Raw genomic sequence first — 16,659 nt, 5'->3', positions numbered from 1 at the left:
ATCCATAGGTGTATGATTTTTGTCCAGTCTCTTCCCGCACCCCCCACACCCCTTTCCCCCAGAGAATTGTCAGTCCACTCCCTTTCTATGCCCCTGATCATATTATATTCATCAGTTTATTCTGTTCATCAGGTTTTTTATTCACTTGATTTTTAGATTCACTTGTTGATAGATGTGTATTTATTGTTCATAATTTGTATCTTTACCTTTTTCTTCTTCCTCCTCTTCTTAAAGAATACCTTTCAGCATTTCATATAATACTGGTTTGGTGGTGATGAACTCCTTTAGCTTTTTCTTATCTGTGAAGCTCTTTATCTGACCTTCAATTCTGAATGATAGCTTTGCTGGGTAAAGTAATCTTGGTTGTAGGTTCTTGCTATTCATCACTTTGAATATTTCTTGCCACTCCCTTCTGGCCTGCATAGTTTCTGTTGAGAAATCAGCTGACAATCGTATGGGTACTCCCTTGTAGGTAACTAGCTGTTTTTCTCTTGCTGCTTTTAAGATTCTCTCTTTGTCTTTTGCTCTTGGCATTTTATTATGATGTGTCTTGGTGTGGTCCTCTTTGGATTTCTTTTGCTTGCGGTTCTCTGTGCTTCCTGGACTTGTAAGTCTATTTCTTTCACCAGGTAGGGGAAGTTTTCTGTTATTATTTCTTCAAATAGGTTTTTAATATCTTGCTCTCTCTCTTCTTCCAGCACCCCCATAATTCGGATGTTGGTATGCTTGAAGTTGTCCCAGAGGCTCCTTACACTATCTTCATATTTTTGGATTCTTTTTTCTTTCTGTTTTTCCGGTTGGGTGTTTTTTACTTCTTCGTACTTCAAATCTTTGACTTGATTCTTGCAATCCTCTAGTCTGCTGTTGGATCTCTGTATAATATTCTTTATTTCAGTCAGTGTATGCTTAATTTCTAGTTGGTCCTTTTTCATATCCTCGAGGGTCTCACTAGACCAGTGATGGCGAACCTTTTGAGCTCGGCGTGTCAACATTTTGAAAAACCCAAACTTAACTCTGGTGCTATGTCACATATAGAAATTTTTTGATATTTGCAACCATAATAAAACAAAGACTTATATTTTTGATATTTATTTTATATATTTAAATGCCATTTAAAAAAGAAAAATCAACCAAAAAAATGAGTTCTCGTGTCACCTCTGACATGCGTGTCATAGTTTCGCTATCACTGCACTAGACTTATTGAGGGTCTCACTAAATTTATCAGCGGTTTCTAGAAAATTATTGAAAAGCATTATAACCGTGGTTTTGAACTCTATATCCAGTCGTTCGCTTTCCTCCATTTCTGTCATTTGTGACCTGTTTCTTTGTCTCCACATTTTGGCTGCTTCTCTGTGTTGATAGAGTGGCTTTCTGTGCTAGGTGTCCTATAGGGCCCAATAGCTCAGCCTCCCCAATTACCTGAGGTGGACACTTTTGGTGAACCCCCTTTGTGCACAATCTTGTTGTAGGTAAGCCGTGATTGTTGTAGGTATCACTGGGAGGAATTGACCTCCAGGCCAATTGGCTGTGAGAATCAGCTGTGTCTGAAGTGGGAGAACTTCTGTGCTGAAGACACCCTTATGGGGCAAGACTTGCTTCATTGGGGCTTTGGTGCTCACTGAGTCTGCCCCCTGAGTGTGTCCCTTATGGATCTGAGGAGTTGCAATCTGGATGGTCCCACTCTGACTACTGGGTACACTGGCACTTTGATCTCTAAGGAGGTGCTAATTTAGCCTCTGCCTGAGGCTACCCAGCAGGAGCTATGGAGAGATCTTCAGATTCCTCTTCTTTGTTTGGGATTTTCAGGTGCCCAGATGAGGCCCAGCTGTGAAGCAATGCAAGCTGCTGTGGGGCCTTGGGCATCCTTTTGGACGTTCTGGGTCTCTCTGACCCAGGTGGAGTTTGTTAGATAATTGTAGATTGCAAAGAACCAGGTCATTCATATGCAAAAGCCTCTGCCACAGTTTGGGTGGGGTGGGGTCTCAGGGAATAAGCAGGGCGGAGCAAACAGCTACGGCTAAAGCTCAGTCCTGCCCTAAGAGGTCCCGGGTCTCAGTGGCCCGCAATAATCGCTACAAGCATTTCTGAGAGAAAGCTGCCCTCGATTTCCGCCTGGTGCCAGACAGTCCAGTTTCTCCCCGTATGAGTCTGGGTGCCAAGAGACTTGCCTGGAACTGGAGTTCAGATCAGCCAGGAGCTTGAGACTCCCTCCTGATTGAAAAAGACAACTGAGTCCTCAGTTGCCAGCCCTTTCTGCATGCGCCTCCATACCTCTGCACTTTACTTCCGCACCTCCTCTGAGTCTCAGTGTGCTTTTCTCTTTCCGTCTAGTTGTAGACTTTCCACTCAGCCAGCCTCCCTGTGGTTCTGGATGATGTCCATTTTGTCTTTTAGTTGTATTTTTGAAGTGGTTGTGCGAGGCAGCAATTTCAAGTGTTTACCTATGCCGCCATCTTGGTTTCTCCGGGATTATGTATTTTTGTCTGCCAAGAGCATCTCCTCCTGATGAAAAAGGCTCCCTCCCCCCATTAAGCAATCCTATCCTATATAATCTATCTATACTAATAAAAGGGTAATATGCTAATTAGACCGGGTCGACCAGCCATCTTCCGGATGTCCGACTTCCTTCTGGACAAAGCCATGGTGGTGGGGGCCGAGGAAGAGAGGGCAGTTGGGGGCAAGATCAGGCCAGTAGGGGAGGGCCGTTTTGGGTGAGATCAGGCCAGCAGGAGAGGGCAGTTAGGGGCGATCAGGCAGGCAGAGGCAGTTAGGGGTGATCAGGCTGGCAGAGGAGGGCCATTGGAGGTGAGATCAGGCCAGCAGGGGAGGGCAGTTGGAGGCAACCAGGCCAGCAGGGGAGGGCAGTTAGGGGTAATCAGGCAGGCAGGCAGAGGCAGTTAGGGATGATCAGGCAGGCAGTCAGAGAGGTTGGGGGCAATCAGGAAGGCAGGCAGAGGGGTTAGGGGCAATCAGGTAGGCAGACAGAGGCAGTTAGTGGTGATCAGGTAGGCAGGCAGGTGAGCAGTTAGGAGCTAGTGGTCCCAGTTTGCTAGAAGGATGTCCGACTTCCAGTTTAGGGATCAGGCTTAAACCGGCAGTCAAACATCCCCCAAGGGGTCCCCAATTAGAGAAGGTGCAGGCTGGGCTGAGGCAACACCCCCCCGCCCCAAATGAATTTTGTGCACCAGGCCACTAGTTAAATATAATTTAAAAATTAGTTCTTCAGATTCACTAGCCACATTTTAAGCATTCAGTAGCCACATGTGGCTAGTGGCTACTTATAAGACATTGCAGATACAGAATATTTCCATAACTGTAGGAAGTTCTATTAGACAAGCTATCTAGTAGACAAGTAATTATATTCCCACAGATTTTCAATACTTCAGCCAAAATTTTGACTCTGATCTTTGTGTTAGTCAATCAAAAGAGAGAGTGGGAGAGAGAGAGAGAGAGAGAGAGAGAGAGAGAGAGAGAGAGAGAAAGAAAGAAAAGAAGTGAAGAAAAACAAAATAAAGTCAATTGTGTCATTATCATTTCCTCAAGGGAAGCAAAGCTTTTCTAGCACTAAGACCTAAAAGAATTTCTCATTTGGGGCTTTACAGAAAAGGTTATTGCGTGACATGGCAAATAATGTCCTCAGAAACCACAAGAGAGAGTGTAGCCACACATTTCAATGTCCATTTTTATACTGATTCACTATAAAAGTTGAGGGTATAATTCACCAAAATAAAACTAAGGAAAAACACTTGTCCATGGAGGTGGGTGGAGATGTGATATTTATTTGATCTTGGAGAATACCTTAGCAACATTGGCCAGGTGAATTTGTTCTAAGGATATGACATTTGTTCTGAGGTCTGATTGACAAGATGAAACACTATTAGAAATCTGGAAGAATATTCAAACAGGAAAGCAAGTGCAAAGGTCCTCTGATTGGAAAGTATCTGCAAGTTTGAGGGATTAAAAGACCAATGAACTCTGTGGACAAGGCTAACAGTAGAGGAAGATGATGTTAGACAGGTAGTCAGGGGCCAAGCCCTTCAGAGTTTTCTAGTTCATGGTGAGATTATTCAGCCAAGAAGTGGCATTATAATTTATGATTTTAGAAGCATCATTCTGGCTACTGCATGAAAAGCTGACTATGGGGGCAAAAGTCTGGATAGGAAGAACATGATGATAGTTGGAATAAGATGTTCAGCAGTGGAGATGATGAAAAATATTCTAAATTGACATATGTTCAAACATGTGGTTTGAGGGAAATGAAAAACACACACACAGAATCACTTAGTTATTTGCTATGAACAAATAACTAAAAGGCTCAGTACCACTTATCATGACAGGAAAGACTTAGAGAGGAGGAATAGGCGGTGTGGTAGGGGTAAATCAATTGTTTGGTTTGGGTCATGGCTTGTGTGAAAGGACCATTAGATATTTCAAACATAATTAGAGTTATCAACTCTGGAGCTCAAGGGAGAGATCAGATGGAGGTAGAGATGTGGAGTTATCCTATATAATAAAAGGGTAATATGCAAATAGACCGAATGGCAGAACAACCAAACAACAAATCAAATCATAATATGCTAATGATATGCTAAGGCTGCTCAACTGCTCGCTATGAGATTCACTGACCACCAGGGGGCAGATGCTTCCACCCATAGGTTAGCTTGCTGCTGGGGTCCTGACAACCAGGACTGAGTGAGATGGGCCAGACACGCTCTGGAGCCCTCCCGCAGTCCTCTCCAGCCCCAATTGTGCACTGGTAGGGTCCCTCGGCCTGGGCTGTGCCCTCTCGCAATCTGGGACACCTTGGGGGATATTGGAGAGCCAGTTTCAGCCCGATCCCACAGGCCACTCCCCTTGGGAGGGCACCGGATGCAGGGCTCATGACTGGTGAGTGCTGCTGCGGGAGCGCGAGCCTCTCCCGATCAGGACTGATTGGGAACGAGCCCACAGTAGGCACAGTGGGCTGGGATGAGTGGGAGCAACAGGTAGGTAGGAGCTGCAGGTGGCATTGGACTGTGGGTTTCGGCTTGATCCCTACAGGCCACCCAAAGGGACCCCACCCATGCATGAATTCATGCACCAGGCCTCAAGTCTGCATATAAATGGTATAGGAAAGCTATGGAACTCAATGAATTCACCTAGGAAGAGTGCAAAAAGACAATAAATAAAGACAAGAACCTCGAAAATCTGACAAAGAGGAGAAAGAGTCAGACAAAGAGATAGGAAGGCAAGAGTAAACCGGGTTAGTGTGGAATCACAGAAGGCAAGAGAAAAAGACATTTAAAAAAGTAGGAAAGATAAACCATGCTGAATTCTACTAAATAATAGTCCATTAAATTGAGTACACTTTGCTCTGAAAACATGGACATCATTAATAAAGGGCTGTTTAAGTGGAGGGATAGGATCCAAAGAAAAGTGAAGCAGAGTTGATGGGACTGAAGAAGCAGAGGACAGCAATGTAGATCTTACTTTTGCAGATTTTTATGAAGGCATGAAAGAAAGGGGTGGCAGCTGAAGGGATGTGTAGGATTAAGGGAGAGTTGTATTTTACTGGTTGTTATAAAGGCATACTTGAATGTTGATCGGATGCATGTAAGAGAACAAGAAAAAATGATGCTGCAAAGGAGAAGTAAGTGAAAGGAGAGACTCTGGAGGACAATTGGAAAGGTCAGTCGTAGAAACCATGAAACTGCAGCCACTGTAACAGGAAGGAGGCAGCGTATGGGGCACAGATGCAGGGGAGTAAAGAAGCCGGTGTTGGAAAGATGGAATTATTTTCCTCTGATTGTAAGGAAGGAGGGTCGTCATCCTGGGGGATATAAGAGGACAAAGCATTGAGGAGGGAGTTGAAGGAGTGAAAGATCCAGAGATTGAAAAATCAAGTTTTCTAGAAGTGTTGCAGGGCTCTCTGGCAGTGTCCATTTGAGGGTTGTGGTCATAAATTTAAAGTGAATGGTCAGCATGGTCTACAACGTTAACAGCATTCTGCTGCTCAAGTGCAAACAATTGAGGTGAGAGAGGATCATTCATTTCACCAGGATGGAGCTTTTGCCCAATGAATGGGAAAGCACAGGAATTCAGGGTGTTGGAAGAAGAGTGGGTATGGTACAGAGCAGAGGGAGTTTGGGTCAGAAAAGGAGTTAAAGCTAACCAGCAATACCTCAGAGGGCCCCACACATCTCCAAATTGTCCACCTGGACCAGGGGTGGGCAAACTTTTTGACTCGAGGGCCACAATGGGTTCTTAAACTGGACTGGAGGGCCGGAACAAAAGCATGGACGGAGTGTTTGTGTGAACTAATATAAATTCAAAGTAAACATCATTACATAAAAGGGTACGGTCTTTTTTTTTTTTTAGTTTTATTCATTTCAAACGGGCCGGATCCGGCCCGCGGGCCATAGTTTGCCCACGGCTGAGTCCTGGACCATCGGTATGCCAAGAGTTTTTTTTTTTTTTTTGTTCCCCTGAAAAAGGAACTTATTACTGACTTCTCCTGGTTTTTGCCACATATAGAATTCACCCTTCCGGTTATGCAACTAATTAGAAGCTGTTGGTGGAAGAGTCTCCCCCGAGCACAGAGAAGACATTTTTCCTAGTAACAGACACTCTGCATCAAGTAGCACCACATTGCTTAGACCTAGGAGACCTAGGAGACAGCAGGAAAACAGCCCAGACCTGCAGAGAGAAGAGGTGGGTTTTGGTCAGTGTCTGTTTTACCAACCAGGTGAGAAAGTTCCCTCACACCCTGAGCTTTTTTTCCCTCGCATCATAACTCTGGCCCTGCCTAAATGACAGCTTGTTACCTAGATCTTGTGAGACAGCAGTATGTAAAACCATCTCAGGTGTAAGGAGTTACGGAGATGTGAAAAATTACCTTGTTATTGTGACTATGGAACTTAGTCTGCAAATATAGGTCACTGTGGCTTCTAACAAATTGCCCTTAACATTAGAAACATATGAAATGCTTAAAATGAAAGAGGCAAGTGCATTTCAAAACGGAAATGATGGGAAGCAACTTTTTCTTTTTTGTGCAACATCCTATGAACTCGTGGCTCTCACAGCCCCAGGATATTGCTGCACTTGGCAGCCCACTGTGTTTTGAACAGCACAGGATGGATCCCTGAGTCACTCTGTAATCCTGAGTTAGTGACTTTACCTTTCAATACCTCAGTCATCTCTGTAAAGTGGGAAGAATTGTACCACCTCCTGCTCAACTAACAGAGACATCAGGAAGATTTGATTTTTTAAAAAAAAGGAAAATAAAATAACTGAAAAATACTCTTTGAGAAGAGGTTGGTATAAATGTGAAGTGTCACTATTATTAAGTGTGAGGCAATCCTTCCCACCCCCAGCATGTCCCAGGGCTACTCTGTGAGCTGTGTGACAGGCTATTTTTAAATTCTCTACTCTGGTAGCATATGGTCCTGCACAGTGCCAAAAAGGGAAAACTGACCTGCTTCTATTTGTTTGCTTGTTTGTTTTGATCTGATGGAGCATTTTCTATGATCTGTTAAAGATTATCCTTTCTACCCTAAACGTTTAAAGTGCTAAAGTTTTTCTGCAATATAGCCTGGAACAGACATGGTTATATAATTTGCATAGGCAATAATAAAAGATCATCCTACTACAATGGTGTGTATAAAAATATCCTTCCTTCTGAATCAGTTAAGAAGTTTCATGATTTCCTGGTTGTCTATTATTATTATTATTACTATTATTATTAATATATTTTGGTTTTATTTTTTTTAAATCAACTGCTACTGACTGATGAAATGAAATGCTTAAAATTTAGACTGAAGCTTCCCCAGTCCAAATGTACAGTACAGCCTTATTTTTACTGCCTCTCTGGATGACCTGACTTCTCCTACTCTTCTTGGCTGTTTGGCAGGACCATTCTGAATCTAGTCAAACTTTCCCACTGAATTTGCTTTCAGACACCAAATCCCTGGAAAGATATCCAGCTAGTCAGTTAATAAAAAGAAAGAGATGAAAACACCTATTTCACAGGTTAATGAGACCTGACTTTTGTCCAAGGGCAAAAAAATCCCTGGTTGAAATAAAGACAAAGTATAAGAATCCCACAAGTCTTTTCTGGTTTTGTGTGTGTGTGTGTGTGTGTGTGTGTGTGTGTGTTTCCTTTATTTCATTTTATTTTTTTCTGTAAGGTTTAGAATTGAACTCTCTTGTCTTTGGGTCAAGTGATAAATAAAAATGGAAATGATGAAACTTTATTTTGCACTTTACTTACTCAAGGTAAAAGGGAATTTATAAGTGAGGATGTTAAGGAAAACTCAGGAAGACAGGACCTGCATCTTTAATTAAATGGCTGAATAAAGAAGATGAAAGAGGAGTTTAAGATTTACAAAAAGTGAAAATAAAAATGGTGACACTATCAAGATATATAACCAAGGGATAGCCTTCCTCCAGTGGTAGTGAGCTCTCATCACTAGAGAGGCTAAAGAGGATGGATGAGCACTTGGTGGGCATATTGGAGCAGAAATTCTCAAATTGGTCATTCATGTGACCAGGTAACCTTTATGGTTTTGTCCTACTCTGAAAACCCTCATTTTATGGGTCAGCCAGCAACTTCAATTCCTTTTTTATTGAAAAATAGACTCTGTGAGATCAATTTGGGTTTTCTCAAATGCTTCAATATGCATAGAAAGATGACCCCTATTTTTTCCTTCGTTGCTCAATTTAACTTAAATTTCAAAGTTTAGATACCAATAGTGGATCAAGGGTTAATAAAACTTGTTCACTCCCTACAAACAGAACTATCTTTCACTTGCATGTATTTTTTTCCTTATCTTTCCCATTGGTCTGGGCCAGGACCACATTACCCCCAGCTTGGACTCCTCCGCAGCAGCCCTTTTTCCTCCTACATCTCAGTCCATCCTATACATGAGTCCTTCCAAATCATTTCATCAGAACCTATCATTGGCCTAAAAACTGCTCTGACATTTTCTTTCTTATATTTCTCCTCAAATTCTTAAATCCATAACTCCAGCTTGACAAGTAGATTATCTACCAAGAAAACCATCCACTAGTTGACTCAGCTATGCCACACCCATAAAAACCTACTTTATAATCTCTACTTCATTACCAACTCAACCCTTACCTCCTCCAGGAGCCATTCCTCACTTCTCCAGCCTGTTAATGATCTCTCCTTTCTCTGCACTACTAGAATTCTCAGTCTTTACCCATCATGTAAATAGTAGACACAGCCTCGAGGTGCTACATATCTGTTTCATTTGGGTGTGTCTTGGTTTCCCAACACAGGGCTATAAGTTCCCGGAGTGTAGGGACCAACTTTCCAATTTTTTTGTAACCCACCTGTGCTTAGCACACTATTGGGCACAAAGCAGTAGCAACAATCCTTCACATGCTTGCAGGCTTTAGAGTTTAAACAGTGTTTTATTCATTTGATGCTCACAATAAGCAGGTGAGGTCTGCAAAGCAGAAAATAAATAGTATCTTACAAGTGAAGAAACTGAGGTTCAGAAAGCTTGTTACACCTGCAAGTGCAACAGGTTTTTAGTCCAATGCTCTCCCAATAACTATTATTAAATCTATACTAATAAAAGGGTAATATGCTAATTAGACCTAGAGACCTTCCAGGAGACCTTCTGGACATCCTTCCAAACAAAGCCATGGTGGCGGGGCTGAAGCACCGGCAGGGGAAGGCAGTTGGAGGTGAGCAGGCTGGCGGGCGGGGGAGAGGAAGTTGGGGGTGATCAGGCTTGCAGAGGAGGGCAGTTAGGGGCAACCAGGCTGGCAGGGGAAGGTAGTTAGGGCCAACCCAGCTGGCAGGGGAGGGCAGTTGGGAGCAATCAGGCCGGCAGGCAGAGGTGGTTAGGGGTGATCAGGCAGGCAGACAGGCAAGTGGTTAGGAGCCAACAGTCCCGGATTATGAGTGGGATGTCCAACTGCCAGTTAGGCCCGATCCCCGTGGTGGGATTGAGCCTAAACCATCAGTTGGACATCCCCCAGGGGTCTCAAATTGGAAAGGGTGCAGGCCAAGCTGAGGGACAACCTGCCCCATGCACGAATTTTGTGTACCAGGCCACTAGTGAGTAAATAAATGAACAGATGTCAACAGTTTAAAAATTATGGGTAGCCAAAGGGAAGTGACCATGTATTTGGCAACTGTACCATTTTGTTGATGTACATTGACCTACAAAATAGGCCAAAGAATCCACTTTGAATGAATGGACTCAGATTGAAAACCAAATGGCCTGTGTCTCTTTGACTTTGGTGGTGTTCTACTAATGAGAAGAGATTCCAGTGAGAACCACAAGTGCTTTGGTATGTTTATATGGGAGTCTAGCTGGAAACCAGCAACTTCAGGCATTGCTCTGGGTAACCACTGAGCCTGCCCAACTTGAGGCTTTCAAAACTCTGTGACCAAGGGAGATAGAAAGGACCTGTATGGAGAAGGCCTTATGCACCAGGCAATACTCGATGCCCTTTACTTCTTTAACTACTAAACTCAACCGATCACATTTTAAAAAAATTGAAATCCTTTAGAAATGTGTTCTTGTTCCTCCAGAAATTTACCTCTAGTAAAAAGTCTGCCAGCTTTGTTCAGCCAAGTTCTTCCCCGTCTCCACTCTTTTCTTTGACAATGAAAGCAGCTTTGGTGCCAATGCTCAGATCTTGCAGGTGTTTGGTGACATGTGTTCTGTGATAAATGTTTATTTTATGAGTTCTGTCAAGCTAGCTACCACAGCCTTTGAGGCATTATTGCTGCTAATCATAAAACTGTCCTTGAAAACCAGAAACCCAAGATATTCAACTAGGATCTTTGGGTTCTCTCCACATCCAGTGCAATGGATAGAGAAGACAGGAGAAGTCAAGAGACCAATGCTTGATTTCTGATTCTGCCCAAGCTGCCTGTGGGACTCTGGCTAAGTCATTTCTCAGCTCTCAGACTTTGATTGTTCTTTTGTAGAGTGAAGAGATGAGAGCAGTGACTGCCAAAGTATCTATACGTTCTGACATGTACTGATGAGAGGACAAAGTGGGGAAGGGACAAAAGCAATTTTTGTCAAGTCGAAACATGTGCTTGCCTTTCCTCACCCAGATGTGCTTTACAAACCTGAATTTGCTTCCTTTTTCACCGGCTCCTTTTCTAGCCAGGAGTAAGGGGAGCAGTGCTGCCCACATCAGCTTGGGGAGGGTGAATATGCAGTACAGATGTGCGGAGGGGGCTATGCTGGTGAGTAAAGGAGGTGCAGACACCTCTGATCACTTGGATGTCATCACACTTCTTATTTCTGTGATTATATTGTACTACAATTAAATGACCTTTAGGGTAAAGTATAAAAACCTACAAAAAAAACTATTAACAAATTTCCAGTTCCATGATTTTTCCTTAAAAGGCAGTAGGAAACTTTAATAATATAATTTAGATTATTTTGGGGGATGAGAAAAAATTATTTCAGGAAAAAATATATATCGCCTTAATATTCTTTTCCCCCAGAACTTTCAACTAGCCCGTGTAGAAGCATACTGTGGGAATTTCCATGCATTAATGTTTGTACCAAAAAAAAAAAGAAAAAAATTACACACATGAAGTTCACTTAATCTTTGAAACATCCTTTTAAAATAAATTATCACTGTCTACATTTTACAGATAAGGAAACTGAGGCTCTAACAGGTCCTAGCAATTTTTTAGTGCATTCAAAGCATAGGTAGCAAAGTTTCAAGTTTACCCAGAACCCTTGCCTCCTGGTCTGGAAGTCTCTCTGATACTGTACTCTGAGGCATTCTCCTACACTGAACCTCAGGGCGCTCTTGCTGGCTTCAGGAGAGAAGTAAATAATTACCTACAATACTGGATGGGGGTAATGTATTCATTGTCTAAAGGACTGACAAAGAATCAGAGGCTTTCAGAGCAGCAAAGTTCCCCCCAGATATCACCTAAGCTTTTTTTTTTTTTCACTTGAGTACCTCTCAGGGACTCTGGGACTCTGGGACTCTGGGACAAGTTGGTGGCAAAATCAGCACTGAAATCCTTTCATTAGCATCTTATTTTTCAAGAGATTCGGTATTAAAAACCAAAGTCATTCAGCAAATCAATCACTAGATAGAAGATTAAGTCATATTTTCAAGTCACTGAATAATCCTGCTGGCCAGGGTTGACAGTTAACTTTTACCTCCTTTTCTTCAATGACTTCCAGTAACCAACTTCACCAATGTAACTGAGGGGCCAAGGCAGAAAGAAATGTGACTGCCCATGAGTCACTAGTTCTTGACCTTCGGCATGTTTTGAAAATGTGTTGTGAAATGCTTACAATCAATAATTCCATTGCCAGGCCATAGAGAAGCTAGGAATTGTGCAAGAGGGGAAGCTGGACATTAATGTGGGTCACTCAGGAGGCTCCAAATTCCTGCTCAGGGAAGGACATACAGCAGGACCCAAAGATACAACATCCCCCTAAAAGTTTTTAAAGGAATCAAAGAGACGACCAAGGGCAGTGAGGGAGTGAAAGTAGACTCCTTTCTATGCAGGGGATCAGTAAAGTGGGGCTAACAGTTGTTTGTAGATATGCCTAAGTTAACATGTCTGACCTTTTCTGTCGGGCTAAGACAAATACTACTAGTAGGTGTGTCCCTTCTCTATGCTCAGACAATAACCTGAACTGCAGGTATTACATTTGTCCTAAATGAAGGAGGGGGCCTGCTACAAAGGGAAGGAACACAGAACAAGGATGTGGAAGACCCAGTCCAAGCCCCTGTTTGCCACTTGTTAGGCTTGTGACCCTGGGAATGGTCATATCACTTCTCAGATCTTCTATCAAGAGGGGAAGGGATCTGCCCCACTGACTACACATAGCTCAAAATGATGAGGGATGTGAAAACACTTTGCAAACTACACAGATATGAGAGGCTATTAGTAGAAACCCATCCATCTGATTTTGCAAGCTCTGATGAAAAGAGTGTCCTATTTAAGGAATGACATGGCCCCGTGAATGGGGTATGACTTGTGGTTAGAGGCAAAATCAACACTGAAGATGGTCCCATGCAGATGACACAGGAGAACTTCTGAACTCTTAGTTTGTGCCAGTCACTGTTAGCTGTAAGCAGTAGTGCACTGGTTCTCTGGGACAAAAGAGCCCTGAACTGTAGCATTTGCTGATTTCCATGATGTAAATTCTTGTACCATGTCTGATTTTAAGCTACCAATGTGACAACACTAAAACAGAAAGTGAGGAAAAGATGCCCACAACTGGTTCTCACTAATGAGTGTGAGCCAGCTCCAGCACTCCTCGGAAATGCTGCTAAAGGCTGAGGTTGGTATAAAGGACTTCAGAAACCTCCATGATACATGGGACTGGAGCTTTCACATACAGCCACAGTGTCTGTACTCCAATAATTCAGAAATGGGAACTCTTACTTAAACTTGTACTTAGCATTTGTATAGAAAATCATAATTGCAAATATCTTCATGGACATGGTTGAGCCCTAGTAATCATCCTCGTAATGTTCTTCTCTCAGTTTCCACTTCTGCTGACACCAGAGATGAGCAAGCAAGGTGGAATGGAACACAGCATGAAAATGGAGCCAGAAAACCTGGGCTCGACTATCAGCAATCCATCTATGTGAACTTACAGAAGTCACCTGCCTTCTCTGGGTCTCTGTTTCTACATCTATAAAATGGGAACAGCATGTTTGTGTGCCTGACAGAGCTATTGTAAGATCAAAGAAAGGAATGCAAGTGCAAGACTTTTGAGAACAGCAAAGTTTTATTTGGCTTTGATTGTTTAATATTTACTTCTAAAATTGATTACTGGATACTATTATTCATAATACTGATCAATCTATGCAGCACGGGCCAAGCCTGCACAGGAGCTCCTATCCTCTCACTGGAATGCAAGTAGAACTGCCTTCAGGCGGAGCCTGTGTGACTTGAAGAGAATGGCCTCCAGGGCCTGTGGGGCAATGTGACTCCATGGTACTGGGCCTGGGGGCATTGGAAACTGCTTGTGCTCACAAACCTTTACACCAAATGGCTTGTAAAAGATAAAAACAAAATTGAGCCTGAGCTCTGTCAATCTAGAGCTGTAATAGTGCTACTGCAGGACTAGGAAATGGGGCCTGTCTGAAAAATATCTCCAGCCAATGCTGAGGCCACCTTGGAAGCAGGGGTCTGACAGGGGTGACTTGGTGGAGTGGAGCAAGGAAGGGATTCTTTTTTATCTTTATTGTTGAAAGTATTATATATGTCCCCCCCTCCACCATTGACCCCAAAGGTATTCTTTATTGATGTGCTGCCAGGTCCTTGATAAAAGCAATACTTATTGAGGGAAACCCTGGGTGTGCAGGGAAATACCCTTATAATACACTTCCTGGGCCAGGCTTCTTCCTTCTTTTAATGTAATACTATTGCCTCTACCCATCTGCCCCCACACAGATCATCAAGGTATACAGATTTGCCTGGCCAGGTGAACAGAAATTCAGCCACTGAAGTCTTTGTAAAGAGCAAAACCATTTGCTGTCTGCTATCAGAATGATGATTTCAGAGAGGTTTACCTAAAGCGCTCTCTACCCACCCCACACCTCCAGATATCTTAAAGGGAAAGTTCTGTCGATCCACAAGTCAGCACATCCTATGCTAGACCTCACTGGGCCATGTAAACAGTGTTCTGTCTTTTCTTCTCCTCATTTGGCAACAAATACTTATCAGACTCCAACGGTGTCCGGCACATGTGTAGAGGTGGATACCTAGAATGAGTGAGATTCCGTTTCTGTCTCTAAAGAGTTAATATTCTTGGAGGAGACAGAAACTAAGAAAATAGTTACAGTACCATGTAATAAGTATAACTGAGACATACCCAGGAGCCAAGGGATACAGGAGAAAAGAACCTAACTGTGGTGGGTGTTAAAAGATGAGAAAAGAGAAAAGCTTCCCAGAATGAAGGACACCAGGTTTGCAAAGGAGAAAGAGTTTTGAGGGTGAAGGAATAACCTGTGAAAAGCATAGAGGCAGGAACAATGATGTGTGCTTGTGGTAGAAAGTCTGTAAGAGGTGTGTCAGCAGACAAGGCTGCAAAATAAGCAGGTGAAACATCTCACTTTGCTAAGTCAGGAGTTTAGATTTCACCATAAAGGTGATGGGTAGCCTTTGGGAGGTTTTCAGAAAGGTTGGATTTGCAATTTTTTAGAGATCAGAGAGGCAGTGTGGAGAACAGGTTGAAAGAACGTGAAGGCAAGTTAAGAAGCCCTTGCAATAGCCCAGGTGGGGGATGATGAGGCCTTGACTAAAGATAGTGGTAATGAAGGTGGAGAGGAGAAGAGGGATTAAAAGAAAATCGAAGAGACAGAGTCTTCAGAATTGATTGAGTATGGGTTGGAAGTAGGGGGGGAAATCACCGGGACAACCTGAGATTTTTTTTTCTGGCAGCTGGTATATGTGAGGCTATAACTGAGATAATGAACACAGGGGGATGAAGTAATTTCAGAAAGAAATTAACAAGTTCAGTTTTGAATATGTTAAGTTTGAAGTGAGTCTAAAATATCTAGGTGAAGAAATTTAGTCAGTTGTTAATATGAGCCTGGAGTTCAAAAAGGAGAACAAGATGGTAATACAAGAAATTTCCTGTGTTGGATATGAAATTCTTGCTAAAGACATATGCATTACCTTTGAGGTTACTCAGTATTAAATTCCTTTTAAAAATTTAGTACCAAAAAAATAAAATCTGAACCATAAGAACACTCCCTTCAATCAGAAAAAGAAAATAATGTAAGTCACCATATTTACTTTTTTGCCCTGCCTGCCAGGAAGCTCAGAGTTATATTTCATGCTCAATTACAATAACTATACTAAGCCTTTTAACTAGCATATTGCTTTCTTGCCATCTTTTGGCTCTAATTGTTGATTTACAATTTAATATCTTCAGTGTATGTTCCATATTATAAACTGCCTCTACTTTTCTTCGGAAACAAAAAGTATATGTTTTCACTTGTCATTATTAATTTAAGGTTGAGCCCTGTCCACTTAAACAATTCTAGGCTCCTGAATTGGAGGTTTTCTTTGCAATCTATGGTGGTAACTATTTTTCTCCAGGTACAAAAGAGAAAACAACAACAATCCCTCTTCAGAATGGAAATTGATCCTCAGGGCCCAGTTGGAGCCAAGGGGGTCAGAAGCTTACATGTGGTTATAGAAAGCTAGAGCCATTCACTCAAACAGAGCACCTGAAATGCATGAGGGACCAGTTGCAACCCAGACCCTTTCCTACTTCGCAGCCAAGGGGAACTCTTCACTCCCGAGATGAGGCAAGGCCCCAACATAAATAGCAGCACACAGCGTTTGGGTAAATTTCTTTCAGCTTATTTAGGGGTGCCTTTAACCTTTGAAGGAGAAGAATATGTAATAATAAAAGCATTCTTATAATTTTGAAAGTCCTTACATCATTATTTAATCCTGATCAGTGTTCTGACACATAGGTAGGGCAGGAACCATGCTTATTCACACTTTGCAGCTCAGTGTTCTCTTGCATAATGTTTCTGAGAGCCACGCTTAGGAAAAGAACAAGGTGCTGGGTTTCCTTCCTTCCTTCCACTGAGACCACTCATAGCTAAAGAAGGGTAATAACAAGAGTAAAAATGATACTGCCTGATTTTTGCGAGCACTTTTTATTTCCAGAGCACTGT

At 42.5% G+C, this 16,659-nt stretch overlaps 1 long non-coding RNA gene across 1 annotated transcript in view; it reads left to right on the top strand.

The window, feature by feature from the left end:
* LOC118677697 overlaps nt 1–16,379 on the top strand; it is a 30,482-nt gene extending 14,103 nt beyond the window's left edge. The window contains exon 3 of the long non-coding RNA XR_004974474.1: nt 13,501–16,379. This is a non-coding gene — a long non-coding RNA (uncharacterized LOC118677697). The remainder of the gene's footprint in view (nt 1–13,500) is intronic.
* The last annotated feature ends 280 nt before the right edge of the window (nt 16,380–16,659 follow it).

Source organism: Myotis myotis, unplaced genomic scaffold (genome assembly GCF_014108235.1).
Source record: "Myotis myotis isolate mMyoMyo1 unplaced genomic scaffold, mMyoMyo1.p scaffold_m19_p_2, whole genome shotgun sequence".
Lineage (NCBI taxonomy): Eukaryota > Metazoa > Chordata > Mammalia > Chiroptera > Vespertilionidae > Myotis > Myotis myotis.
Note: the sequence above shows the minus strand (reverse complement) of the source record. Positions and strands in the feature narration are given on the sequence as shown.